This window comes from Quercus lobata, chromosome 5 (assembly GCF_001633185.2).
Source record: "Quercus lobata isolate SW786 chromosome 5, ValleyOak3.0 Primary Assembly, whole genome shotgun sequence".
NCBI lineage: Eukaryota > Viridiplantae > Streptophyta > Magnoliopsida > Fagales > Fagaceae > Quercus > Quercus lobata.
The window spans coordinates 18,351,249-18,378,791 of NC_044908.1; the positions used below are offsets into that span (position 1 = coordinate 18,351,249).

At 35.2% G+C, this 27,543-nt stretch overlaps 1 pseudogene across 1 annotated transcript in view; it reads left to right on the plus strand.

Moving 5' to 3' along the window:
* Positions 1–451: 451 nt before the first annotated feature.
* The window catches only part of LOC115990110, a 91,383-nt pseudogene continuing 64,291 nt past the window's right edge, over positions 452–27,543 (plus strand). Inside the window, exons 1-10 of the transcript XR_004092146.1 lie at positions 452–581; positions 2,923–2,994; positions 4,301–4,372; positions 5,539–5,619; positions 5,899–6,059; positions 11,123–11,352; positions 11,677–11,803; positions 14,776–14,838; positions 14,935–15,124; positions 16,061–16,471. The product of XR_004092146.1 is annotated as a probable LRR receptor-like serine/threonine-protein kinase At1g51810 (transcript). The remainder of the gene's footprint in view (positions 582–2,922; positions 2,995–4,300; positions 4,373–5,538; positions 5,620–5,898; positions 6,060–11,122; positions 11,353–11,676; positions 11,804–14,775; positions 14,839–14,934; positions 15,125–16,060; positions 16,472–27,543) is intronic.

The following is a 27,543-nucleotide window of genomic DNA, read 5'->3' on the forward strand; positions in this document are numbered from 1 at the left end:
TTGCTCCGTCTCTCTTGGAAATCAAGGCTGCTCTTTGTTCTATTATTTGTTGGGGAATTCTTTTTTTCTTTATTTTTTTAGGGACATAAATTTCTTTTCTCACAATTTGGCTGGCTGGGCTGTTTTCTATAATTGGGATGGACCCATTTCCATCTCGTTTCTTCTTCCAAGAGTTATTTCCCCTAAAGATTGAAATGGGTTGCAACCATTCTCTTGTTTCTATCTATACATCTATCTTTATTCACAAAAAATCAAAAATAAAAACTCCTTGCCAATCGATAATCATATAGTTGTGCTATTTATCTCAGAAGGAAGGATGTTGACATTTAATTGTTTTTTTCCCGTTTGTTGATATCATATTGTATAACAAATAACCACAATCTCTCCTTTCACTCTTTTATTTTAAATGATTATATTCTCAAATAATATTTCTCGTAAACAACAGTTACTGCAATCATGGACATCAAACGAACGTTCAGGGTCTCTAGAGACGATTGGCAAGGAGACCCATGTGTTCCACATAAATATTCATGGAATGGTTTAACTTGCAGTTCAGATAATACTCCAAGGATCATTACACTGTGAGTTCACTTCCAAAACTTTTTTTTTTTTAAGAGATAATTATAATATACAACTAATTCTATAGCTCAAATTCTTTCCCTCTTAAACCTCTAAGTATTTTGTACATGAAGAGGTGCCAATTCAACTATATAGCCTTTGGCTCTTCCAAAACATGTTAAACCAATGAAATTAAGTTCAATTAATATTTTTATTTTCTAAACCAAAAAAGTTTCTCGAATATAAATCCATTACAAAAGTTGGACCATCACAAAAACTGATAGTATCACATTTCAAAAGAACTGTTAATTCTGACGGTTGGTTAAGGGTGGTTGGTATCGCAGTCATCTCTTTTACGTTTGAAGAGGAAATCATGCTCTTGTATCATGAGTTGAAGAAGTATCATGTACATGTACCTTGAGTTTTGCAGATTGTATTAGTCACATGTGATTTTTATACTTAGGTTGTTAGAAGTGGTAGTAATTTGTTATTTAAGTAGTTGAGGTAGTTTTGTTTAGATTGGACATATAGCTCACAGTATATACAATAATACAAGTATAAACTACAGTTCAGCAATGCAAAGAAACGGATAACCTTTCTTCATCTTTGTTTTCTGTCTTGCTTTTCTCTAGGTTTTCGGTCATCAGTCATCTCTATCAACAATTTAACATGGTATCAAAGCTACCTTAATATCCAACCATGGCTTCATTATCTACTAACTCTACCATTAATTCAAATCAATTATCACCAGCCAGCTTCACAGTGAACACCTATGCTGTCACTCTCGAATATCTAATCTCTGTAAAATTGGATCAGAATAACTATGTTATAACTTATAAGGAAATTTTCAAATACAGAACTTCTCGAGGCATACTTACTGCTGAGCATTGTGTTGTGTATCAATCTAGTCTTATGTGAATTAAGAAAATCAATTAACAACTTTAATCAATCTCCAAAAAAAAGATTATTACTAAAATTACCAAGCTAAGATATCAATCACATATATAAGCACAAATAATTTATGTAGAAAACCTATTTCTCCTTGAACGGAAAAACCATTTCAACACACTCCCAAAAAATCCACTATTATAAAATCAATTACAATATTCTCTTAGGTTTATGAGTAACTTGAGATTCACACCAAATGCAATAATATTTCTATCTAAAAAATAATACAAACTCACTTAAGATCTCCACTCACTCTAGATACAACTCTTTGTGGTTGTACTATCCAAAAATACGTTGTTTTGGAGAAAACCCCAATTTTTTCTCCCCTTGTGTATGTCTCATAGTTAAAGAAAATCTCATTGTTTTCTTTATTCTTTCACACACATTTGCCTCTTTCTTTTTCTCTCTTCACTACAATAATCCAAACTCTACAAATTATACTTAATTTGTGATATTAAGAGAGAGAAGAAATGCAATAACCAAATAATTGGTTTATTCTTTAAGATATCTCAATTGATGGTTACATGCACTATTTACAGAACTCAAACTCCTATTGGCCACACATGGCTCAATCCTATTGGCTACCTAACTAAGCATGTGCTCTATATAACCCATTAACCCAAGTGATTATATATGGTGTTACATGTGCCATGAGCTCTAACTAATTCTATCCTAATCCCAACATGTGTAACTAACTAACTAACTCAATCCTGTCTATTCTTCTTGGAACTTAACTATCAATTGAAGGGATAGAACTGTTGAAGATGACAAGGCTAAATGCACCGCTTCATTAAGTCTGAAGAACAAAGTTAATCAAACGCATTGTTTCATTAACTCTAAAGACCAAAACACATCGTTTCGTTAAAGCTAGTAATAGATATATAAATGTTGCTCAAACGGTGCCGTGTTGTTGAATCAAAAGTCTGTTAGTACGTAGTAAGAGAGTTTGTTATATTGTTAGTAATCTGTCATGTAAGTAGTTGAGGTAGTTTCGCTTAAATTTTACATAAAGTAAAATACGTGTAATCTCTTCAGTTCAGTAATGCAAGAATACAGATATATGTCTTTCTTCATCTTTGATTTCCCTCTAGCTTATAAGTTAAATATTTAAATGCGATACAACTTTTTGGGTAGGATACACAATTTGCTTGAAGTTGTCTTTGCAGAAATTTTACTGGGAACAAGCTTAAGATAAATTACGCTCCCCTTTTCTTTTCTTTTCTTTTTTTTCTTTTTTTATTCATATGCAAGCAAAAATGAATTTCTCTGGTGCTTTTTGCAATTTCACTGCACTTGTTTCATTTTGATGGAATATTCACAATCCCTTTTGTGTGTGTGGGTGGTGTGTGTGTGAATTTATAAATTCTCTTTATGGTAACGACACCAGCTCTTTCTTCTTTGATAAATTACAAGCAGGAATTTGAGTTCAAGCAACTTGACAGGGAAGATAGTGACTTCATTCTCCAACCTCACAGCACTGCAGTACTTGTAAGTAATAAGTAAAAATGGGATTTTATTTTAGCATTGAGTTCCGCTGCCAGTGCACGTGTGATTATTAAATTCCACGTCAAGGAACAGTTGGAAAAACTAGTCTTTGATCAACAAAGTTGGACTGAGATGAGTTCTTTTTTTTTTTTTTTTTTTCTCGCTCGCTGGCACGCTCAGTTGGCCGAAATCAATTCACTTTTAACATGTATAAGTGTTCAAGCGATGTCTTAAACTGCCTAAAAAGTGTTAAATGTTATATTCAAGTCCAAGAACCAAGCTTGCAAATTAAATTTAGGTATAATTTCTTAGGTGTAATATATTAATTTTTTATTATTAAATATAAATATATAGTTCCGTTGATTTTAATTTTTCTTAAAAAAATATTATTTCTCCTTTATTGATCAATGTAATAATATATTTAATTTAATTTTTTTTTTTGGGAGAAGGATATATTTAAAGTTAATTAAAAAACTTAATGTATTACACTAAAAATTCTACCTAAGTTTTATCCTAAGCTTTTATGCAAGTCGTTTAATTAAATGTGAGATTCTTAAATGTTAACTTTATTGTAAATGAAATAGTTTATCTTCATGCCAAAGAGCTATCTTTACCCAAAACTATTGTAAATGTTAACTGTGGGGTCAGAGAATTTATAACCCCGGCCCATCTCATGTTAAGGCCCAAGGCCTATGCCGAGGAGAGATAAGGCTGAGGACGCACCATGGGAGTCAAGGACGGCCTAAGGAAATGGCCGAGGACGAACTTGTGCTCGGCATCCCATAATGCCCCTAAAAGGAAGAGTGAGCACAGTGCGGAAATAGCCCAAGTAAAAGGCTGCCAGTACTGCAATAAAACATTCTGCACCTGACAGGACCATACTCTTCAGTTTTTACAATCACCCCCCAACCACTCTAGGTATGGGCTGACAGGACAAGTCTTAAGCCCTAGAAAATTGAGCTTACACGTGGACGCTGGTGAGAGGGTAAATGCCCGTATAAAAGGTTAAGAGAGGCAGTGTGAGAGGGGGGGACAACTAGTCCTCCCAACCATGGTGTCCTAGAAATAAGGAGAATAACAAGAGCACAAAGCTCCCTAGACTCCATGGACGAGATTCACTGACTGGAGCCAACCCAAACCACCGTCCGGTGACCAAGGCCTAGCCTTTCAAACCCATACTCTACAAATGATATTGTTTGGGCTTTCTTTACGTACGAGCCCAATATCATCTTGGGGTTGTCACGAATCGAGTCCCTACATTAACTTTATTGTAAATGTGAACTTTTTTTTTTTTAATTATTTATTTCAGGGATTTATCATACAATAGCTTGGATGGGAGCGTACCAGAATTTTTAGCTCAGCTACCAAATTTGAAGACCCTGTAAGTTATTGAGCTTTAAATGATGCATGATTTTTTGTCACAAAACATTCAATATTATTCTTCTACCCAAAAAAAAAAAAAAATACAAACAAACAAACAACAACAACAAACAATATTAATACGAAAATCACAAATAAATAGCTTTAAGAGCAAGGTTAGAATTATCGCACAAAGTTATAAAATCGTGTATGGTTGTTGTCATTGAAGATCGATTCACACCTTCAAAACCGATGAACTCAATGCAAATGGATTTCTAGACAGTTCAATCACAAGATTAAAATATAGAATGCCTCTTGTATTGATGCAATGATGCACTTCAAAATTAGAAGAGACTCAAGAAAAAAAAAAAAAAAAAAGCCTTTCTAAGTCGCTTTTCCTTGCCAAAAAATGACAAAGATAGCGATTTTATATTCCAACAATGCTACAACATACCAAATGTTATTTTTTTTCTTGTTGAGATCATATACTGTGATTATGGAAATATCATTTCTTTGATTACTAAATAAAAATATTACTTTTATTATACATAAATTATAATTTATCATATTATTAGTTATTGGAAAAGTATAATGAAATTTGTTGTACGACTCTGATCAGCTTTTTGGAGGTGATGGAGATGATCACTCGTGTGTAGACAAATAAAAATGAAAAGGTTTTATTATTTTGTTTTATTATTTGTTTTATTATTTTTGTGTGGTTAAACCTCGGGAAGCAGGCTAAGCAAGTAACGAGCTGAAAGCCCGAGGCCCTAAATCATTATAATAAACGGCTAAAAAGCCCATATATAAGACCCCAGCCCATTAAAGCAATGCTGGAGAGGAGAGAAAAGAATGGGCTGTAGGAAAATCAGGCTGGATTACTATACTTATAAAAGAATTGAAAAAGTGTTTCCAACACACACCAACAAATTGCTTATCAAAAACAAACCAACAAATTTACAGATAAGAATTGAGATATTCTAACCACCGCACATCTTTGATGTGATAGTCACTTCACAAGTATAAGTGCTTGTGGGGTGTGGGGGGTAAGGGTCGGGGTTCAAGTCTCCAGGAAGGAAATTCACACACATATACACTTAGATTATATTAGAATAGAATTCTATCTTGTAAAAAAAGAAAAAAAAAGAAAAGAGAATTGAGATATTCTATTTTACTTTATATTTGCAGTAATTTAAATGGTAACCAGCTGAAAGGTACAGTTCCAGAGGCTCTTATACAGAAGTCCAGAAATGGATTATTGGTCTTGGGGTTAGTTTTTCATCCTAACTATATATTATTTCATTTTCCTCTGCTTCTTAGTTTTTGTAATTTCAAGTTTTTCACACGGTCCTCTCCCTCTTTCCCTTTGCAACTGCTTTTCAAACACGCCAAAAAGACCAAGGTCTATGTTCATTTGTTCATCTGTTTTGTAAATCTGATTTTATTTGTATTTTTAAAGGAAATTCCGTTTGTCAGCATTATTTAAATTTTAAAAACTTACGTATCTTCTCCTAAAAAAAAAAAAATACTTGCTTGCCTATACGCAAGTCTTGGCGAAAATTCAGATCTTTGTTACCCAGTTCCATGTAAGAAGAAGGAGAAGAAGAAGATAAAGGGGCTGATTGTTTCACTTGCTGCTACGTCCCTAGTAGTCCTGGTCCTTCTTCTCATTTTTTGTGCTCTGGCTATCTACAAAAGGAAAAGACGAGGTATGTCCTTCATTTTATAGTTGTTACTGCACTCCATAGTGTTGAGATTATTTATAAGAGATCTAGAACCCATGACATAACTATTCATGATTTTTAGGACACACCAAACTTTCTAATTAATGCCAATGATCCACAACTAGTCACCATCTAGAACTCTATTAAAACAATTAGGGTTGTCTATGAGTATGTCTGGGTTGGGTTTTGAGCTCAACTTGCACCTGACCCAATTAGATCGAGTGGAGAAGAACAAGATCTATTGCCGACCAATTAGGAGATCAGATCGAATGGATAAGATTTTCGTTAGGTGGTAGTTGAATTCGGGATAACCATTAACTATGAAGAGAGGGGGAGCAACGAAGGAAAACTCACCAAATCCAATGAGATCTTGCTAGATTTGGTGGAGATCTCATCGGATATGGTGGATATTCACTGTATTTGACTTAATTCGTCATTGATACGAGTGGATTTCCACTGGATTTCACCTTAAATGTCTTTGGATTTGAAGCTATGTCACAGTTGCATTAGGTGGCTCGAGTTCTGGAGGACATCTGCCATTCGACTCGCTGGTGTCAATTTTGGAAGGCTATAAGACCCACCTTCAACCACTGAAGTTGTTGGATTGGTTTCGGTTGAGTGCTTCATGTGGGTTGGTCTGGCAGATTGCTTGGATAGCCCTAAAAACAATGGTCAAATTGGCAAAAACTAGTGTCCAAAAGTTTGTATAGGATTTCAAGAAAGGTTAGGATCATTACATTCCATTCCCTTATGAACTCCCAAACTAATTTTATGATCATTCTATTCCATTCCATTTCATTTTCAAAAGTCCATATAAGCTATCCAAAAATATTCTATTAATATTGAGAAAATATTTTCACAACAAATCATAAGTGGTTAGTTATTATTGGTTCAAATTTGAACCTACCATTGAGATTACCTTTTTGCTCAATAATAACAATCAGTAACAACCTGCCACTTAGGATTTGTTGTAAAAATGTTGTGAAAATGTTGTGGACATATCATTTCTCATTAATATTAAAGTACATCTATATATATCTAAAAGCTGAAGCGTAGCATTTATTGTTGCTACGCTCCAGTTAAGTCACATCAGCACCATGTTATCATTCATCTTCATTCATTTTTTTTTATTTTTTGATTTATCTATTGACATTTATTGAGCCTCTACTTAAATTATAGTGTTACTTTTTCTCCAATTATACCTTATGTCTCTCCATTAACCTAGACTCTTCACATGCCGCAATTATATGGAATTCTGACAGTCATCAATAGATAACAACCTCCTCATCTCCTCACTTGTCATATTTTTTTCTTTATAAATTTTCAATTGTTCTCTCCACAAATTGATTGGTAAGACCTTCAATAGGATAATTTCTTGAGTGTTTTTCCTGTTCTTTCAATCATGACTCAAGTCCATCTACCAAAACCCAATCAAATTAGTGCAAGAGACAAAGCTTGCAGACGAAACTAAAGCACATAAGAGGCAAACATTAGTAGCCCAGGTCCAAAGTGGATGAACTCAAAATGAGTTTTGTTATTTGTATTATTCTTATTATTTATTTATTACCATCTCATTACTAGAAAAAAAAATGTAATTCAATTTTGGGATTTCATGATGAATGGGTTTGAGTTTTCATGGTCTCAAACTGTATGAACTAAAAATGAATTTGAGTTTTCATGGCAAACGGTGGTTCCAAATAAGGCCAACTTTCATGTGGAGAGCACGTCAAGGTATCCTCCCTACAAATACTCATTTCTATGCAATGAAAATTGGATCACGCACTGAATGTGAAGTTTGTTTCGGAAATAGGAATTTGAGTTTATGTCAAAACACATTCTACAAAGTCTGTCTTTTAGAATATGCCTATAAATTTTGAGTAGTAAATTACTATAAAGTTTGTCTTTTATTCCTTTTTGTTTCAATTTAATTTTGGTTAAGATAACATTGTAGTTTTGTGATAAATTTTTATTATTATGATAATCTTCTTATTCCTTAAGAGATGAGAAATTTGAATAATAAATTTGAAACTTATAAAGTTTAGTTGTATATCAAATATAACACACTACAACAGAAGTTAGAAAAATATAGTTCACCTCGAAAAGAATATTAATCAAGCATACAAAATATAATTGTATGTATTTGTATTTTGTAGATATAAAAAGATTAAAAAAAAAAAAATACATGTAGAAATCTTTAAAAATATATATATATATATATATTTGAAATGATTGATACTTTTTATATATTATACCCCATTACAAAATATTTATATATTCCCACGCATCACGTGGGTCTGCGGCTAGTGTACATTAATAAGAGACCCTTAAATGGTTCAAAAAACCAAGAGCACTATTGCTTTATGGTGTTTCCAACTAATATATCTATAGTTCAAATTCTCATTCCCCCATTATAACTATTAAATCATAATATATAAATAAAATGGTTCAAAATAAGCAATAAGTTAAAAAATGTTTGGCTTAAAAGGTTGATTAAAAAACCTTCCAAATAACCTATACATATTAAAAGCTAAAGTTCATAGAAAATCCAATTAGATTTTAATTGGATTCTCAATTTTGTGTTATATGTTCTATCTAATTTTTAATTTTTGTGTCAAGTGAATTATTGAGTGTAAAAATCGAAGAGTCTAAATCCAATTCTAAATTAGATTTCAATTGGAGTCCTATTTTGCATCATTTATCCATCTAACTTTTATTTTTTTTTGACAAGTGAATTATTGGCTATAAAAACTAAAGAGTCGAAACTCTAAAATTATATATATATATAATGAGAAACCATTACATATTTTAGAAAAGATGTAAGCTAATACCATGTATAATTTGAACATTTTCTCAAAAAATGATATAAGTTGAACTGTGTAATTGTGATTATTTTCAACAAAGTTTAACTACAAAATTGGTTATAGCCTTAGGATTCAACATTATTCAATATTTTTTTATTGGAGGTGAATTTTGATAAATCTACTATTGAATTACATTTTCTTCTTATATCATCCTTACTTACAAAATTTCTAGAAAATTAAAGATCAATAGCTATATCATCAATAAATTGTTTAAACTTTAAATTGCAAGTTTTTATAATTTAAAATTATACATAAAATATAAGCTTATAGATCATATAATAAATAATATTTGATTGATATAAAATTTGACATGTATATTAAGAGCATAAAGAACATACAATTCAATGGTTAGATTTTCAAAATATGTAGTATTGTTTATTTTATTGAGTAAAGTTGTAGTCAGAAGCTACAACTAATTCTATAACTAAACTTTGTTTGTTTTAATTGTATTTTTGCATATAAACAAGATTACACACTTGTAATAACAATAATAATTTACAAAAGGTTTATAAAGAAATTCACAAGTTACATGGGTCTATAACTAGTGTAATGTAATAAATTAATCCCTTTAAGCACTTTCTGTTAGATCACAATGTCAAAACAGTTGACTTGTCATATTTCTAACAAACATTCCTCAAAATTTTATGAAGATAACATTGCAAATTCAAATTCTCTAGAGTATCTAGAATACTCTACCACATAGATCTTTTTTAATCTTCACATCTTATTTAAAAATCAATGATTCATATTATACCCATTAATTCTTGGAAATTTTTTTAAAATAGATGCCACTATTAAAGTGTACATGTCACATTTTTTTAATTTAATTAGTTTTAATAAGAAAAAAAAAGTCATATCTGAATCCCATTCTCATTGCCGTGCCAACACCAACGAAACCAAACTTGTCTCTGGCGATGTTGAGGTGCTAGGACTTCAAAAAACTTGGCGGCGGGTTCGATTAGGGAGGTATGTCGCTAGAGTTGGGCGAGTAGAGGAGTTTGGAAGGTGAAAGAGTTGCATTTTCTGATCTGAAAACCGAACCCCAATCCCTTTCTTCTTGCCAACTAGTTTTAGACCTGGTTTATAGAAGCGAACCTTTTATTACAATGGATATAATTTTAAGCAAGACGAAGTGTTTAGGAATTTCTTAAGAGTTCCCACAGTGAAATTGATCTCTCCATTTTACAAGTATGGACTCCACTCACCCTAGAACGCATCATTAAATCCACCGACTCAGCAAATATGATGATATACTAGTGAATTCAATTGGGTACAAATTTTTAACTTAGAAAAAAATTGGTACAAAACCCTGGCAATTGAAAAATGCGACAACCTGAGAAATATAATTTGCACAAAAGTATGTTAATAATGGTTCTAGAAAATCAGTTGTTTTTCTGTCACTTAAAAATGCCGACAAGTTCTCTATTCATTCTAGCACTGAGATCTTGCTGGAGATAAGTTTGGTGCCGTTGGTGTTGGTGCTGGAGCGGCTGTGAGATTGGGGTTCAGATCTGAGTTTTTTAATTTATTCACAAAAAATGTGATATGCCCATTTTAGTAATTAATGTGACATCTATTTTCAAGGTTATGTGCAAAAATTAATGACATGTTCATTTTAATAGCTGATGTGACATCTATTTTCAGGAAAATTATTAGGTAATCTGAGAGTATACCTCCTCCCTCTCACATGGATGTAGATCTCATGATGGATGAGATCCATCCTTATGTGAAAGGGAGGGAGTATATTCCCGGACTATTTTCAAGGGTTTGTCTTTGAATAGATAGCTTTTAAATGAGAGATCAAAACTAAAAGAATTTTATATGGTAGAGTATTCTAGAAACTCGGAGAATTTGAATTTAGGAGGCCTAGATGCCTAGTTGCTTGTTAAGGTTGATCAGCCATTGAGTGTACTTAGATTTGCTCAAAGATCGTAATAGGCGATTTCGGTCTCCATTTAGGTGATATCACTGCATACGATGGTTGGACTAGGGATTTTACACTTGTGGAGTAGTATTTATATAAACATAGATTTAAGTAATTCAAGATTAAGGGAATAAAATTATTTATTTATTTATTTATTTTTATAATAGAAAAAACATTGAATAAAGTTCCTTTTTTCTTTATTCTATTTTATTTTTATATTCATTTTTGGGAGTTACGTGTGATGATAGTAAAGGTGTTTACAGAATCCAACATCAAATTGAAGAATAGCAAGATGGCCGTGGAATCCAACATCAAACCGAAGAATCAACAATATAGCTACTCTGAGGTTGTGAGAATAACTGATAACTTCAATACCATTATTGGAGGAGGAGGATTTGGAAAAGTTTACTTGGGAACTCTGGAAGAAACTCAAGTTGCTGTTAAGTTGCTTTCTCCATCATCGAACCAAGGCTATAAGGAATTTCGGGCAGAGGTTAAATATGAGACCATAGTATTCTTTTCAATTATTTCAAATTGAAAAAAGTTAACAAATGCCCTAAGAGTATTGTTTTAGAAAACTATTTAAAGAAATTTTTTATGGGAAAGAAAAAAACAATTCATTTTTTTGATAGTTTTTTATATTTCCTATGAAAGTGGTACTATGACGTTCCTAAAATAGTCAATTAACAAATGTCCTAAGGGTACTCATTAACCAGACCCTTTAAAATTTTCATCTTGTATCGAAACTATGATAGTATGAGACATGCGTATGGAAGATTTTCATTAAGCTAAACCAGATTACCGTCCATAAATGCAGGCAGAAATCTTAGTGAGAGTTCATCATAGAAACTTGGTCTCTCTCGTCGGGTACTGTGATGAGGGTGAAAACAAAGCGCTCATCTATGAGTACATGGCTAATGGCAACCTACACCAACATTTATCAGGTATAACCATATAAACAATAATTTATTCCATGTGTTTCATTTATGGTTCAGCCCATTGTTATCAAAACATGAATTGTATCGTTAATCGATTTTTTATTTTTCTGTATCGTGTATTGTAAGATACACAAACACTTAATAAATTTATAGAAGTTTATAGATATACATATATAAATAGTATATTCATTATAAATTTGGAATATATTCAACCAATTAAATCAAATTAGCATGTGTTTATAACATACATATTCAAATTAATTAAACTCAAAAGTGATAAACATTACAAATGACTAAAAGAAATATATATATATATATATATATATATATATATATATATTTTTACATTCATCATTTTGCCTAATGAACTCCATCTAATGCAATGTTATCATCATGCTCATCATTTTACAAATTTATTTCTTCATTGATTTTTTTCATCATCATCAACATTTACTCTCTCTTCTTGTTCTTTTATTTTATTTTATGTTTCTTCTTGACCTTTTAGCTTCTTAGACTTATAACAATAATGAAAAAAATAAAACATCATTATATTGTTAGTTAATACCTTATTCATAGTATAGAAAAGAAAATTGTAAATATGAAAGTGAAGTGTAAGTGTGTAACCCAAATTTTATAGGATAAAGAGGAGGGAAAAAAAAAAAAAAACTTATGAACATGTTACTTTATTAGGCTAAATGAAGTAACCTAATAATTGTGTTAAAAACAAGTCTAACAACTTGTTGAATTTAAATAAAAACACAAATTTTAACAAAAGAACTCATTTAAAAGCATATGTTTGTGTATCATAAGCACTTTTGATGTGCCCTTACGGCATGAAACTTTTTGTATACGATATGATATGCATATCTTACGATACTGACAAATATGGTTCGGCCTTTGTTAACTTATTAAATTAAATAAAAGCATGATTATCCTAGGACAAGATTTTGATACAGTACCATAACTGCAGTCTGTTGGTATAGAGTTCACCGAGAAAGTAAATTTAGCCAATTCATGTACTCAGTGTGCACATTGTTTGCTCTTAATATGAAACACAATGACTGCCACCTATAAAAATGTAACCAAGTATTGCCTTTGGTGGGCAAGAGCCTTGTGGGCACCGCTAGATTCTTCCATGATGAAGAATTTGTTTTCGAATGCCTCTTATTATAAGGGGAAAAAAAATCCCAAAACCAAACAAAATGGTTTGATTTACCTTGAAAATCCAAGAATGGGGAGATGTTTCCGTGATACACTGATTTGAGAGACTAGATAAGAGATAAAAGGAGAAAAGGGAGGGAGGTGAGATGAACAAAAGAATAAAAAAGAGGAAAGGGTGGGAGGAATAAACTAGGCAATTTAAGCCTTGGGTAAACATTTTTTGGGGGGAAATTATACTTTACTCCCCTAGAATGTACCCCTTTTTACACTTACTCCTTAAATGATAAGAATGCACAATTAGCCCCTCTTAACTATTACCTATGTATCACTTTCTCGCCTAACCTATGAAAATGCACACTTACCCCCTTATACTATTACTCGTATAATACTTTGCACCCCTTCTCTTGGGTAATTGTTTATGGAAGTGTGTCTTCTTATAATTTAGGAGGGTAAGTGTAAAAAAAATTGATAGTTTAGGGGGGGTAAGTGTAAAAAAATGTATAGTTTAAGGGGATAAGTGTTCATTTGGATGGTTTTTTGGTGTAAGCGTAAAAAGAGGTATAGTTTAGGGTGTAGGGTGTAAAGTGTAATTGCCCTCATTTTCTTGTCTATTCAAAATAAAGATAAGGATATATGTTTGTTGTGTTAGATATTTATATATCCAAGTAATGGCAGAACAAGGGTTTTGATTTAGGGGAGGATAATATTAGAATAATACTTTTTTTGTGCAAAATATTTTCCAAGAGTCCACTTCATATTTAAAACATTTGTGAATGTTTGGACATTATTTCCAACTATTTTCTAATAGTTATAAAACTTTATTTGTGATTTTCCATAATCTATCTATTATTATTTAAACTCTCATTATTCCCTATAATGAAAAAAAAAAATATATTAGAAATCCTATTGATATGTATTCTCCAAAATCACTATTTGTAGAATCCAATATGCTTTGTTTTATCTCACACAAATTTGTAGTAAGCCTTTAGCAAGTGAGGGTAATAATTGTTTAAGGAGAGTGATTTTATCGTGCCTCCAAATTGTTGCATTTTGTCTCAAATTCTTAGACATTTGATTAATTTATGTTCTCTTAGTATGGAAAAAAAAAATTCCTTATCTACCAAGAAAAGTATTCATTATCTACCAAGAAAGGTATTCCTTTATCTAGCAAGGAAGAAGTACTGTCGTTCTATAAATAGACAATAACACAAAGTGTTTGATGGCTTTTACCCAAAGGTCCTCTCACGTAAGGAAAGACTTTAAATTAATTCGATAGTGCCCTAAAAAGATTTAATTCTTTGGTCTCACCAAGTAGAATGTGGAAGGCTTCCATATCAGCTCCACCCATACATGGCTTAGTAAAAGGGTTTTACTAGGTGCATGTTGGAAATTCCAATGGTTGTGCAAGGAAGACTCCTATGGTTGAGTAAAGGGCACTCTATTGGTGAGTGTAACGCATGATAATTAGATTGTTAAGAAAATTGCTTATGCTTAAGGGGGAGACTAACTGAAGTGCCACAATTGGCTTGGTAGTAGGTTCACACATGAAGAGGAAGATTTGTGGAAATATTTACGTGTGGTAGTAGGCTCACACATTGAATTAGTAGAGTTCCATATTAGATACTAGTAAAAAGAATGACTGGTTAATGTTATATAAATTGGACTCAAAACCCATAGGCTTAACCTTTTCGGTTGCTTGGTCATTATTTCTTCCATTCCATTGTTACCCCTTTATTTTCTGGTCTGACTACAAAGTGAAGGTTGACTTCCATAAAGACTCTAACTAAAATAGAGAAATTAAAAAATTTTGGCTTTAGGTACCAATATGAATGTCCTGAACTGGAATCAGAGAATTCAAATTGCGGTGGATATAGCACAAGGTTTGGAAACATATTAATCACATGATTATTCCACTCCAATATCTATTTCTTTGTTTACATGACTAAATTACAGATGGCTTACTGGTGGAGTTGCAGGGTTGGAGTATCTGCATAATGGTTGCAAGCCAACTATCGTTCACAGAGATTTAAAGACTACCAATATCTTATTAAATGAAAATATGGAAGGAAAGATAGCTGATTTTGGGTTGTCAAGGACTTTCGCAGCAGAAAGTGATTCTCATGTGTCAACTCGTCCTGCTGGAACACTTGGATACCTTGATCCTGAGTAAGTGTACATAATTTCAAATAGAATTATTTACCCTACTATGTTAAAATTTTGCACTACATAAATATCTCCATTTTGCACAAAAGAGAAAAAAATATATATTGGGTACTCTTAAAATCTTAATTGAAGAGGAAATGTTCGTGATATTATGTGATTTTTATAAAAATTTCTTTATTTTATAATTCCAACTCACACCTCACTTTTTTTCACTAGTTGGAGTTTTTTAAAGGCTATCAATCATCCACTACATCAAAAATAAATCTATTACATCTAATTCTAACTTAATGAAATTGGTATAGTGGTATTAAAATGAAGAAATAGAGGGTTTAATACATTACTACACTAGAAATTTTTTTTGCAATAATTTAAAATGAAGAGGTCATTACAATAATTTGATACAAATTATTTTTACAATTTATTGCAATGAAAAATATTAAGATATCATTGTAATAATCTAATATCAATTATTTTACAATCTATTGTGATGACAAATATGAAATACTTATCTATTACAGCAAAAATATTGTTGCAATAATTTGAATTGATTTATTTTTTTCGATTATTTGCAATTTATTGCAATGAAATTTATGAAGTAATAACTTATTATTACAAGATATTAGAAAAAAAAAAAATTATTGCAACAATATATATATATATATATATTATTTATCAAAATTGTCATTAAAATATTTGAAGTTTATGCTACGGAACTTTTTGTTGCACAAATCTATTACCTCAAATTTTATTACAACAACTTATATCAACTATTGCAGTGAGACAAATGTTATTGCAACGAATTTTTTCCGTTATAATAAGCATTTTTCTTGCAATAATCATATAACTGGAAAAAAAAAATAATAATTAAAAAAAAAGAAGAAAAGTAGTTTTGGGATTGTCAAACAAATCTAATAACATGTGTTTTACTTTTACATACAGGTTTTATGCATCTGGAAACTTTAACAAAAAAAGTGATGTTTATAGCTATGGTATTGTCCTCTTTGAGCTAATTACAGGCCACCGAGCAATAATAAAAGGACCTGAAAAAAACACCCACATACTTGACTGGGTTTATCCTATAATTGAAAGTGGGGATATTCAAAACATTATTGATGCAAGGTTACATGGAGAATTCCACAAAAATTCTGCCTGGAAAGCTGTGGAGATAGCCATGTCATGTGTACCACCTGTGGCAATCCAAAGGCCGGACATGAGTCAAGTATTGGTAGAAATAAAGGAATGTTTGACTCTGGAGATGGCTTATGAAAGAGGCCAAAATAAGACAACTTCAAACAGTCAACTTGTAGCGGCCTCTTTAGAGCTTGAATCAGATATTGCTGCCCTTGCTAGGTAGTTAGGTTTGTTTGCAGTCAGAATTTCCTTCCATGCAATATGTTCTAGGCCAAATATCTAGTGTTTCAAGACGCTTTGTTTCTTTCTCATTATGAATAAAATCCACGTATTTCTCATCAAAAAAAAAAAAAAAAAAAAATCTAGTATTAATTACATTAGTTTTAAAAAAATTTCTGATATACTTATTTCATGTTTGGATCACTTTTTCAATTAGGTTCGAGTGGGACGTACTTCTATAGCTTTTAATACACAATTTTTATTGTGAATGAATTTATTTTTGATGATGGATTGATGGGTGAGTACCATCTACCATGAAATATGTATGCAAAATGCATTAGAGTGATTATTACTTAGGCTCTATTTGTTCCAATTTTGAAATTTTGGATTTACACCCAAACTGATTAAGCAGCGATTAAATAATGTAACAAAAAATGGATAATCCAAACACTGTTTTCAATTTTCAAATCTAAAAATAACAATAATAAAAGCTATAAATTCAACTTAGAGATTTGGGTGACGAAGTGAAAATTGAAAAATCGATGAAGCGCCTTTTGAAATTTAAAACAACTATAGATGATCCAAATTCGTTAAAAATCCACTAGAGAAGAAACAATTATAATCAATTATACTTACAAAACATTTCCCGTCCTAGACTCTATGTAACCTCAATAAATGCCCCACTTGTCTTACGAACGCAGTGACCCTAGAACAATCGAATTCGTGTACATGAACTTCCTCCATGAACAAACCTCATTCCAACAATCCCAGAACTTTGATACACTGTAGACATCAAAATTTTATGATGTGTTTACAAACATTTGATTAATCATGATCAAATACTTGTGGTCAAATTGGTTTACATTTGATGACGTGTCAATAGTAGACAATCAGCAAATAAAATCAAGCCACATGTCAAGTCTTTGAGTTACCATGACTTACATATAAATGACATGGGTCTCTAAGCCATGCGGCAACATTAAATAAAGAAAGCCATGTGGCAACGTCAGAAGAAAAGACTCACATGGATTTTTTTTTTTGAGAAAGAAGAACTTGAAGTTTTTTATTCAGTAATAGGCAAATCCGCCTGGTAAGCCGCAAAAATTTGGATAGGAACATCCTCCATCCAAACTGAAAAACCAGTGGCATGACGTGCATGTCTAGCTAGGTTGTGAGCAACATTATTCCCTACTCTACCAACATGTTGGAAGTAAATACAAGTAAATGAACATGCCATCATTTGGGCATCCTAAAGTAGCAGACCATATGAAGCTAAAGAAGGAGAAGGATCCCTCAATGCGGCAATGACGATGATCGAGTTACCCTCAAGAATTGCTTTGTCGAAGCCTAGCTCAAGGGAGAATTCAAGTGCTCTACATGTTGCCAAAGTTTCCAGGTTAACAACTGAGTGTAGGAGAGGGATATTTTCTGATAAAGAAACCATGACCATGCCTTGATTATCTCTAACAACCACGCCAATACTTGCTCTGTCTTCATTCTTAAACACCGGTCCATCAAAATTAACTTTCACTTGATCCACCGGTTGAGGCTACCAACGTATCTGAGCTGGTGTTGCTGCTATGGTTTTCCTAGGTTATGCTGACCGAAACTCCTGGAGGGACTGATAGGCTTGCTGAGCTATCTGATCCAATGGCCAACCTGGTGGGGAAGTCCTAACCTTGTTTCGTCAAAACCATATATTCCAGCTAAGCATTGCGAAAAGGTCACCACTGCAACCTGATCCCAACACATGAAGTAAGACTTGAGGAAAAGATTGAAACCTGGTGGTGCTCCTAAACGCCCATTGTGGATCATCCTCCTAGACTAGATTTAGACCCAGACATGACCACAAGGAGTGTAATGCATCTTCAGGACTTTGTGATCAAAGAGAACAAGTTGAGTCTTCAATAACACAGCGATGCACCAGGTTTGAGTTTGTTGGGATAGCATTCCGACAAGCTCTCCAAACAAAATTCCTCACCTTACACGGGACTGCCATCTGCCAAATCCTTTTCCATAGTGATCTTCTTTGCACCGAAGCTTGATTTTTTGGTGGATATGACATTCGGACTTCAGTTTTTAGGAAGTAGTATCTTGATTTGGCTGAATAAATGCCAAACTGCACATAAGGCCAAAACAGAGCATCATCGCAAGGTTGTCGGCTAAGCTGGATTTTCTGAACTTATTTGCTTCGTCTTGGCTGAACACTCTAAACATTGTGGCTGAATCCCACGAGCGTATGGCTGGGTCTATGAGATAGCTAACAGTGGCTTCTTGTAATTCAGCTACTAGAGGTCCTTGCAAAGATGGGTAGCTAAGAGAAGGTAACCATCTATCCCCCCACAGTTTGATTGACTCCCCGTTTCCCACCCTCCACTTTGCCCCTCTTTGAATAACTCCCTTCCAACTAAGATACTCCTCCATGCATATGAGCCCCCTTGACCCTCTTTAGCTTCCATGATAGAACTAGTTGGAAAGAATTTAGATTTAAAAACCCTATAGAACAAAGAGTTTTTATTATGTAAGAGTCTCCAAGTTTGTTTTGCTAAGAGGGCGTCATTGAACAAGGATAATTCCTTAAAACCCATGCCACCTTCCAACTTTGGCTCACACATCTCCTCCCATTTCACCCAATGTATCTTTCTTAGCTCACCTCTTTGGCCCCACCAAAACTTGTGAATCAAGCCTTCAATTTCTTGACAAAGATCAAGAGGAAGTTTAAAGCAACACATTGAATAGGTTGGGATTGCTTGCACTACGGCCTTTATCAAGATTTCTCTTCCTACTTGAGACAACAATTTTTCTTCCCATCCTTGCAATTTTCTCCAAGTTCTTTCCTTTATGTAATCAAAGCTAGCTTTTTTGTGTTTCCCCACTAATGATGGTAGCACCAAGTATTTGACAAATTGCTTTATCTCTTGAACTCCTAAAGCTTCCTGAATCTCCAACTTCGTAGCCTCATTGGACTTAGAGAAAAAGATGGCAGTTTTCCCCTTATTTATTTGCTACCTCGATAAGCTTTCATATTGTGCTAGGATTTCCAACACCTTTTGGCATTCACTTCTATTAAACCTGCAAAATAACAAACTATCATTCACGAAAAGCAGATGGGTTAGTTTGGGGCTTCTTCTGCTTAAGCCAGAACCATGAATGACTCCCTCTCTCTCTGCCTTAGAAATTAGACTATGGAGGCCTTCTGTCAGGGCCAGGAGCTTTCAATGGGGCCATTTTCTTCAAGGCAGCCTGTACCTCCCATTCCATGAATTCTTGTAAGAGCTTGGAGTTCATTTCATCACTAGCAATACTAGGCAGTGGTTCCAAATCCTCAACACCAAATTTAAATTCAAATTTAAATTTGTAATTAATTCTCAATAAATGTTTAGAGAATATTCCAAATCAAATGCTATTGAGTTGCTTATAAATAAAGGCTTCTTAATGGTTCGTTTGGATTGAGGGGGAAGGAGGGAGAGTAGAGTAGAGTAGAGTAAATTTGGTCCAAAATTAGCCTATTTTCAATCAATTCTACTCTATTCTCCTCCACTCCCTCTCCTTCTTCCCTCCATCCAAACAAGCCCTAAATTTGAAAAGGGGGAGAAACTTAGAGAGAAAAACCCTACTGACACTCTGTCAAAATAGAAAGTCATCTCTAAGTCCAAAAGAGCACCCTTACTCCTTCAAAATCAAGGCTCATTTCCATTTCTTCAAATCAAACTAGGGGTTTTCCTTAAATTTGTTCGAGATTGAAAGCTCACTAAGTGTGTAAAACACGTGTGAATGTTTAGACCCCCAAATTCAAAAATACCAACAAAAACATATATTCAAACAATATATATGCGGAATAATAAATATAAGCTATACCTAAATAAACAAACTACTCTATGCCATATTTTAATCACAACTCAGCCGTAATTAAAAGCAAAGAGTAAGGGATAGAGAGAAGCAAACAGAAGATAACACCGGCATGTGTTATCGAAGAGGAAAACCAAAAAACTCGGCGAAAAACCTCTTCGCCGCCCTCCAAGCTGTAAAATGATCCACTAGAAAATCAGTTGGGATACATGAATAGTAATAGACCCTCCAAGCCTAATCTACCCGATGCACCTAAGCCTTCCGAGCTTCTTGCTCCAATAGAGTTAAGCCTAACCTTATCTTCTCTAACTTACTGGATCCCGCAATAAACCCATTGTATCAACCAAAATGAATTGGTTCTTTCTTGAACTACTTCCCAAACACCAATAGCCTTCTCATTGTTCTGAATGTGGTAAGGTAAGGATTTGGCTTAAGATCCTCTCAAGGGTATGACAATGGAGAGGGTAAGAGTAGAGCAATTAGGAGAATCAAATGTATAAAATTGTGGATGAATTAATCTTATTGTTCTCTAGGTTTTTCTCTAAAAATTATCTCTGAAAGCTCTCTACATTTCGTGGGTATAAGGATATTTATAGTAGGGTATGAGAAGGAATGTGAAAAGTCATTTTTCTGCAAAACATGGTGTACTGGTGAGTAACTCGCTACTGGGACGAGTCGCGAGTTCTAGTCGCCAGATAACAAAATGGCCAAACTGTACTTTTTGTCCTGTAGTGATCCAGCTGTCCTGACCCTTCAACTTCCTGCATGCTTCACACGTGTGCTAAATTCTGTCATGTCACCACTCGCGAGCCAGTCGCAAGATCTAGTTGTAAGAAGCCTTTTGATGCACACACTTGATCAATTCTTCACACTCTCTCACATAAAACCCTTACATTATTCCCACCTAAATACAATGTTTCTAAATGCTGAATTACAAGCAAATTTGGCACGGAATAAAGCCAAAACATAGTTGAGTAAATTCAACCTAACAGAGATCAAGCCAACGACTCTCAACTTCAAATCAAAGCTCAAATACATCCAATCACACATCCAACTTGGAGACATCAAAGTACAATTCAAGATTAAGCTTCATAGCCTTTCGTGTTGTAAAGTTCTTTAGAGATAGAATCAGAGGAGTTTTATTGTATTCTTTCATTGTAAAGAGTCATACAGAGAATTGTACTCACACATATACAAATCAATATAAATTGATAATTTGTTACACTATTTCGTGATCGTGTAATTTATCTTTTACGAATTTTGTGTGTACACACACCAAATAACTCTCTAAAGGTTTTCTATCCTTGGACTTTGTAACAAAGGTTTAGAGTTTGTGTGGTTTGGATGAATACTTACATTTTTTAATATCATAGTTAAAGATCAAGGCAAGAAATTCTCAATGAGGAATTCAAAAAAATATCTCACAAGGAGAAAAACTCAAAGGGGTGGAATTGAGAGATCTTTTTGTCTCAAGGAAATTTTGGCTCTTAGATCTACTTTTGTATGGCGGCCTCTTACCATCGCTCTGTAGCAAGGATTTGTATATACAGAGAAAAGTATGTCAAATAGCCAGTATAGCAAGTTGGTTTACTATTTATCTGATTTCAGTCGAGCAAATTGAGCTTTAGTCGATTGAAATTTCAGAGACTACAAAGTTATGCCAACATCAAATTGACACATCTCACTCATTTCAATTAATTCCAAATTGGGTTAAATTTCTCTTTATTTTGAAAGCGCAAATATTTATTTTCCAGCAAAACAAGTTCATTTAGAAATTCAATATGGTGTAGAACATATAAAAAAAAATGATTATCAACTCATTATCTTTGAGTTAGCTCATAACCTTAGCCGCTTTGAGTAGCTTTTGACCCAAACCCGGCTCTAACACAATTTTTTTAAAATAGCCTAATTTTGACATATTTTGGTACTAGGATTTTCCTATAAAACCATAACACAACCAAGGCCGTTTTCAAACAAATTAACCCTTGGTTTTAATGTATCACCTCATTAAGCTATTTTTTGAATTGAAGCTAATTATTACTGGGTCCACTAGAAAAATAATGTGATGATGAGTGTGTGATAAATTTTCTGTAGAATTCTTCTAAAAAGAAATAGCTAATTGCTAACTGAACATTTTTTTTTAGAATATATTCCTTGAGCACTTTCTTTGGTTCATTTTGCAGCTTTCGCTATAATGACGCACCAATCGCAAAGCCCTGTACAGCTGGTGAGTTTGCGGGCTAGGCATTCTATACTAGTACGTGGGCATTGATGATGTGTTGAAATCGTCAATGAGTTGTAGGCTCCAAATCACTCCAATGGGTACCTGTAGAATAAGAACAATAGAACCAAACAGGAGGCACCAATGTGGTACCGGCCAAAAACCCTCCGAATTTCAAGTCAATAAATGAGAAACTTCTAAGAACTCTATAGTGAGAGAGTTAGGGATTTTCTATGTACCTTAGAAAAGAAAGGGTTTGGTGCTTATCTAGTGGTGAGTAGTAAGTAAAGATCCTTGAGAGTGGGGATTTTTTCTTATGGAGAAGATCTGGTACTAGGGTTTCCAAGATTATAGGGTGTCTTTCTATATGATGGAGATACGAATCAATAGTGGGTTTATTTTGCGTGACAAGTAAGATGTTTCCTTATATGAACATTTGTGTGGGCCAAGCAAAGCCACGCTGGACCCGTCGGTTTTTTGTTTGGCTCGTCGGCTACTCACCTCGTTAGGTTTTTGGTGTGGCTTTGTCGCCTTTCATTCCATCGCTGTTGTTTTTATCCTCCATCTACTTTTGTGAAACTAACGGATCCATAAACGTCGATAGTTTCATTCCATGGCTTACTCAGGAGTATTGAATCCTTAGTCAAAATACCCTTATCAGTTGCCCCCTACTCTATGGCTCTGTCGATTTTAACTGATGGGCTGTGGAGTAACATGGGTATTTATGATCATTAATTAGGGAATTATTGAAGAAGGTGTTAGTAAATGGCTTAAGTAGCCCTGAGTTTAAATGCCAGGCGACATGTGATATGGGCTGGTTGGCGTTGCTTCGTATGCCATGCTTCCTTTCTCTATAAATAGTTCTCCCCTCCTCTCATTTTCTTTACTCTACTTCTTTTTGAAAGCTTTTTTGAGACTAGAGTTATCACACTCTTGTTTGCATTGTTCGTCGCTCATGACCTCGTTGCTTCCGAGGAACCCGTAGTCCCGATTCGCCGTCCATTTCTTCTCGTAAGTTTCTTTTCTTGTCATTTTTATCTTTTACTTTCTTGGGTAGCCATCATTTGTTTTTAGAAACTCGTTGAATAGGCTCTTAGAAAACCTTCCTCGCTTGTAGGTGAATAGATGTCAGATAGAGAAGTGACGAGTGAACTGTCGTCATCAGTTCGTGAGGGTGCGGGCTATGACAAGGTCTATCCATCAGGGCGTGAGCCTGAGAAAGTTGTCCTTTGGTCCCTAGAAAGGGAACCATCTACCCACTCCAATCGAGGAAGATGAGGAACGGGAGGAGGATGAGAAAAATGATGAGGGAGGAGAAAACAAATATGATGAGGGAGATGAGGAAGACGAGGGAGAGAGGGTTAACAAGGGAGATCAGTCCGAGGGATTTGAGGTAGTATGCCAGGTGGACAGGCGTTCCTGACCTTTTATTCTCCCTCTAATATGGACGGTTAATGATTTTAACCTGACAATGTCTGACAAGGTTTTTAGCACCCTTCGAGACCAATACCAAATCCCTGAGAACATCCCCATCTGTTTGCCAAGGAAGTTTGAAAAGTGCTACTCGGAGAGGACTGCAGATGTCGGCATGTACGACGCTATGTTTACCATAGGGTTGAAGTTGCCATTGACGGAGCTACACCATCAACTCACCAAGTACTTAGGCTTGTCTGTCAGTCAAATTGCTCCCAATCCGTGGAGAATATTCATTGGCGCGGAGGTGATATGGGGTCAACTTAGTGGTGGCAACCATTGTTTATCCCTCAACGAGTTCTTTTATTGTTATAAGTCTCAGCAAATCTTCTTTTCGTAGGGGATTTACCATTTCTTGGCGAGGAAGATGCCACTTAGGTTGGTGTCAAATATGCCTGACTCCGTAGGGGATTTACCATTTCTTGGCGAGGAAGATGCCACTTAGGTTGGTGTCAAATATGCCTGACTCCAATAGAAATTGGAAGAATCGTTATTTCTTCGTCCAAGGGACGGATTGGGTTTGTAGGCCCGAGGAATGGGATAGTATGCCCAATGGTTTTGATAACACTTGTGGGATTGTAAAGGAGTCAGGTGGGTCATTGGTGTCTGTTTTTGCTTTAGCTCTTTGTTTTGATGAAGCTCCTAACATATTTCTTTATTGTCTTCAGCTCAAATTCGTCCGCAGATTTGCGACGAGCAAGAGAGCTTCCTTCGAGGGGTTTGGGCCATACCCTTTAAGGAAAGGAAGTGGAGGGATCTAGCTACCCTTGACACACGTGGTCTTGAATCGACGCCCGTGGCCCGACAGTTGCACGCTTTTTCCCGTTGACGTAAGTTATAGCTTTAGTACTTTATTTGGTCCATCTGCCCTCTTTTCTCACGCTCTTCATTGCCCTTTTGCAGCGATGGACACAAGTAGACAAAGGGCAATGGTGAGGAAGCCCGTGGCTACCCGTAAATAGCAAGGTGGGTCTTTACCGTCAGCCTCCAAGGTGGGAGCTAAGGCGGTCCTTGAGAGAAAGAGTGACACCAAGGATGATTGTCCGCCTAAGAAGGGAACGAGCCTGTCTGCCAGGGATAAGTAGTGGAAGTCTTCTTTGCCCCCTCCCCCCCCCCCCCTTATCACGGAGTAGGGAAGGGCCTGATGACGAGAAAGGGTCCCATTGCCCCCGATCCCATCTAAAGGCTAGTTACACATAAAGACTATGCCATCGAGATGGTCAATTCGATCATCAAGGAGACAGATCTGAATCCTTGTGGTAAGCACTCCTTGGAAGATTTGGGGGTGTCTAGTCTCTATGAATTGTTTAGGGTACGTTTTCATCACTTATGATACTTTGTAATTTTTACATTCTTGTTCTAACTGTCATTCCTTATTCCAGGCATTGATGCGTATGAAGGCCTTCCAGAATAGGTGTGTTAACAACGAAAGGGTGATCCGACGATTCCGCAAGCGTCAGGAGATCGAGAACAAGGAGTAGGAACAGTACAAGTAGGTCGTCCATACCCTTAATAAGAAGCTGATGGCCACACTTGCTAAGTTGAAGGAAGAGTCCTATCTTAAGGAGGAGGCAGAGAAGGCAAAGACCAATTTGACGATGGAACTGGCTGTTCTCTATGAGCAGATGGACAAGGCCAAGGCTAACACAGTGGCAGAGTTCCGTGTCTTTTATCCCTTCTTTGATACATGCAGCGTTTACTATGGTGACGAGTTTGACGATTGCTTGAAGTAGGTGGGAACTGCTTACCTTGATTTGGACTTGTCCTAGATTACAATAGACGACACTGTCCCACCGACGCCCGAAGGAGATGACACCGTTAGTGAAGAGACCAGTGAGTCCGTCCACACTATTGAGCAGGGGGCGAAGGATGCCAACACTGAGACTGTCGTTCAACTTGCTCTGGACGGTTCGAAGACTCCAGTTGCCCAGCCGGCCGTTGATCTGTCTACTGCAGATGGCTCGTCTCTTGTGGACCCGATTGCTTCTCAAGCTCCCCCGTCTTGAATGTTTTTCTCTAGAAATTATACTTAATTTTCTTTTATTTTATGAGTTCTTTTTATAAGACAATGATGTTTGCCCCTTTCGTCAGGCTTTTTGCTTTAATTAATGGTTTTCCTTAGACTAGGTACCTGTTGGTATCATTGGTCGTATGTTTATCCCCTAGGTAGGACTTAGCAAAATTTTTGAGATCAGATACCCATCGGTATCCTAGGTCGTTTGCCCACCCTTTAGGTTGGACTTAGTTCTACTTTCGAGACCAGGTACTCGTCGGTATCTTTGGTCATCCATCTGCTCCGTAGATAGGACTTAGTTCAATTTTTTAGAGCAGGTACCCATTGGTATCCTTGGTCATTCGTCCACCCCTTAGGTAGGACTTAGTAGAATTCTTGAGACCAAGTATCTGTCGGTATCCTTAGTTGTCCGTCCACCCCATAGGTAGGACTTAGTAGAATTTAGATGTTTCACTGAAAGGTAAAGAGTAGAATAACGTTTTTGATAATTTTTCCAAGTCTTATTAATAATGAAGAGCTAAAAAGAAACTCAACATCTTTCAATCTTTCTCGATACTTAATTCATAAAAACAAAAGAAAGCGATAAAATAAGCTGCATTTGTCTGCTACTAGTACTACTTCCTTAAGTGCTCGGTGTTCCACTGGTAATGGAGCCTTTGTTCGTTGAGGGTTTCCAGGTAGTAGGTCCCCCTTTTATAGCAATCAAAAATCTTGTAAGGCCTTTCCCAACTGGGGCCCAACTTACCTTGTATGGGATCTCTAGTAGTCATTGTTACCTTCCTTAGGACCAAGTCCTCAACCTGAAAATGATGAGGCCTGAACTTAGCGTTGTAGTGTTTTGCCATCTAACTATAGGTGCATCCCTTCTTCATTCTTTTCTTCATCATGGTGGGATTCTCGATAGCTGGTCAGTCCAACTTCCATTAGGATGACGACTTCGCTCCCATATGTGAGGCGGAATGTGTCTCCCCTATAGGTATGCGAGTTGTCATCCTATATGCCCACAGGACACCGGGTAGCTCATCCAGCCATATGCCCTTTGCCCCCTCAAGCCGAGTCTTAATCATCTTGAGCAGGGATCGATTTGTGACTTCAACTTGTCTGTTGGCTTGGAGGTGAGTGAGAGAGGAATAGTAGTTCATGATTCCTAATTATTGGCAAAAGTCCCTGAACGCATCATTGTCGAATTGCTTTCCATTCTTAGAGACCCTAGGGATTCCGAAGTGGCAAATGATGCTTTTCCATATGAAGTTTTAGACATTCTTCTCTATGATAATGGCCAATGGTTCCACCTCAACCCATTTGGTGAAGTAGTCGATTCCTACAACGAGGAATTTAAGCTGCTTTATCGCGATGGAGAAGGGTCCTACTATGTCTAATCCCCATTGGGCAAACAGCCAGGGGGCACTCATTGGTGTAAGCTCCTTTGACGACTGCCAAATGATGCTACTGAAGCGTTGGTATCTGTCACACGCCTTTACGTAGGACTGGGCGTCCTTCTACATAGTGGGCTAC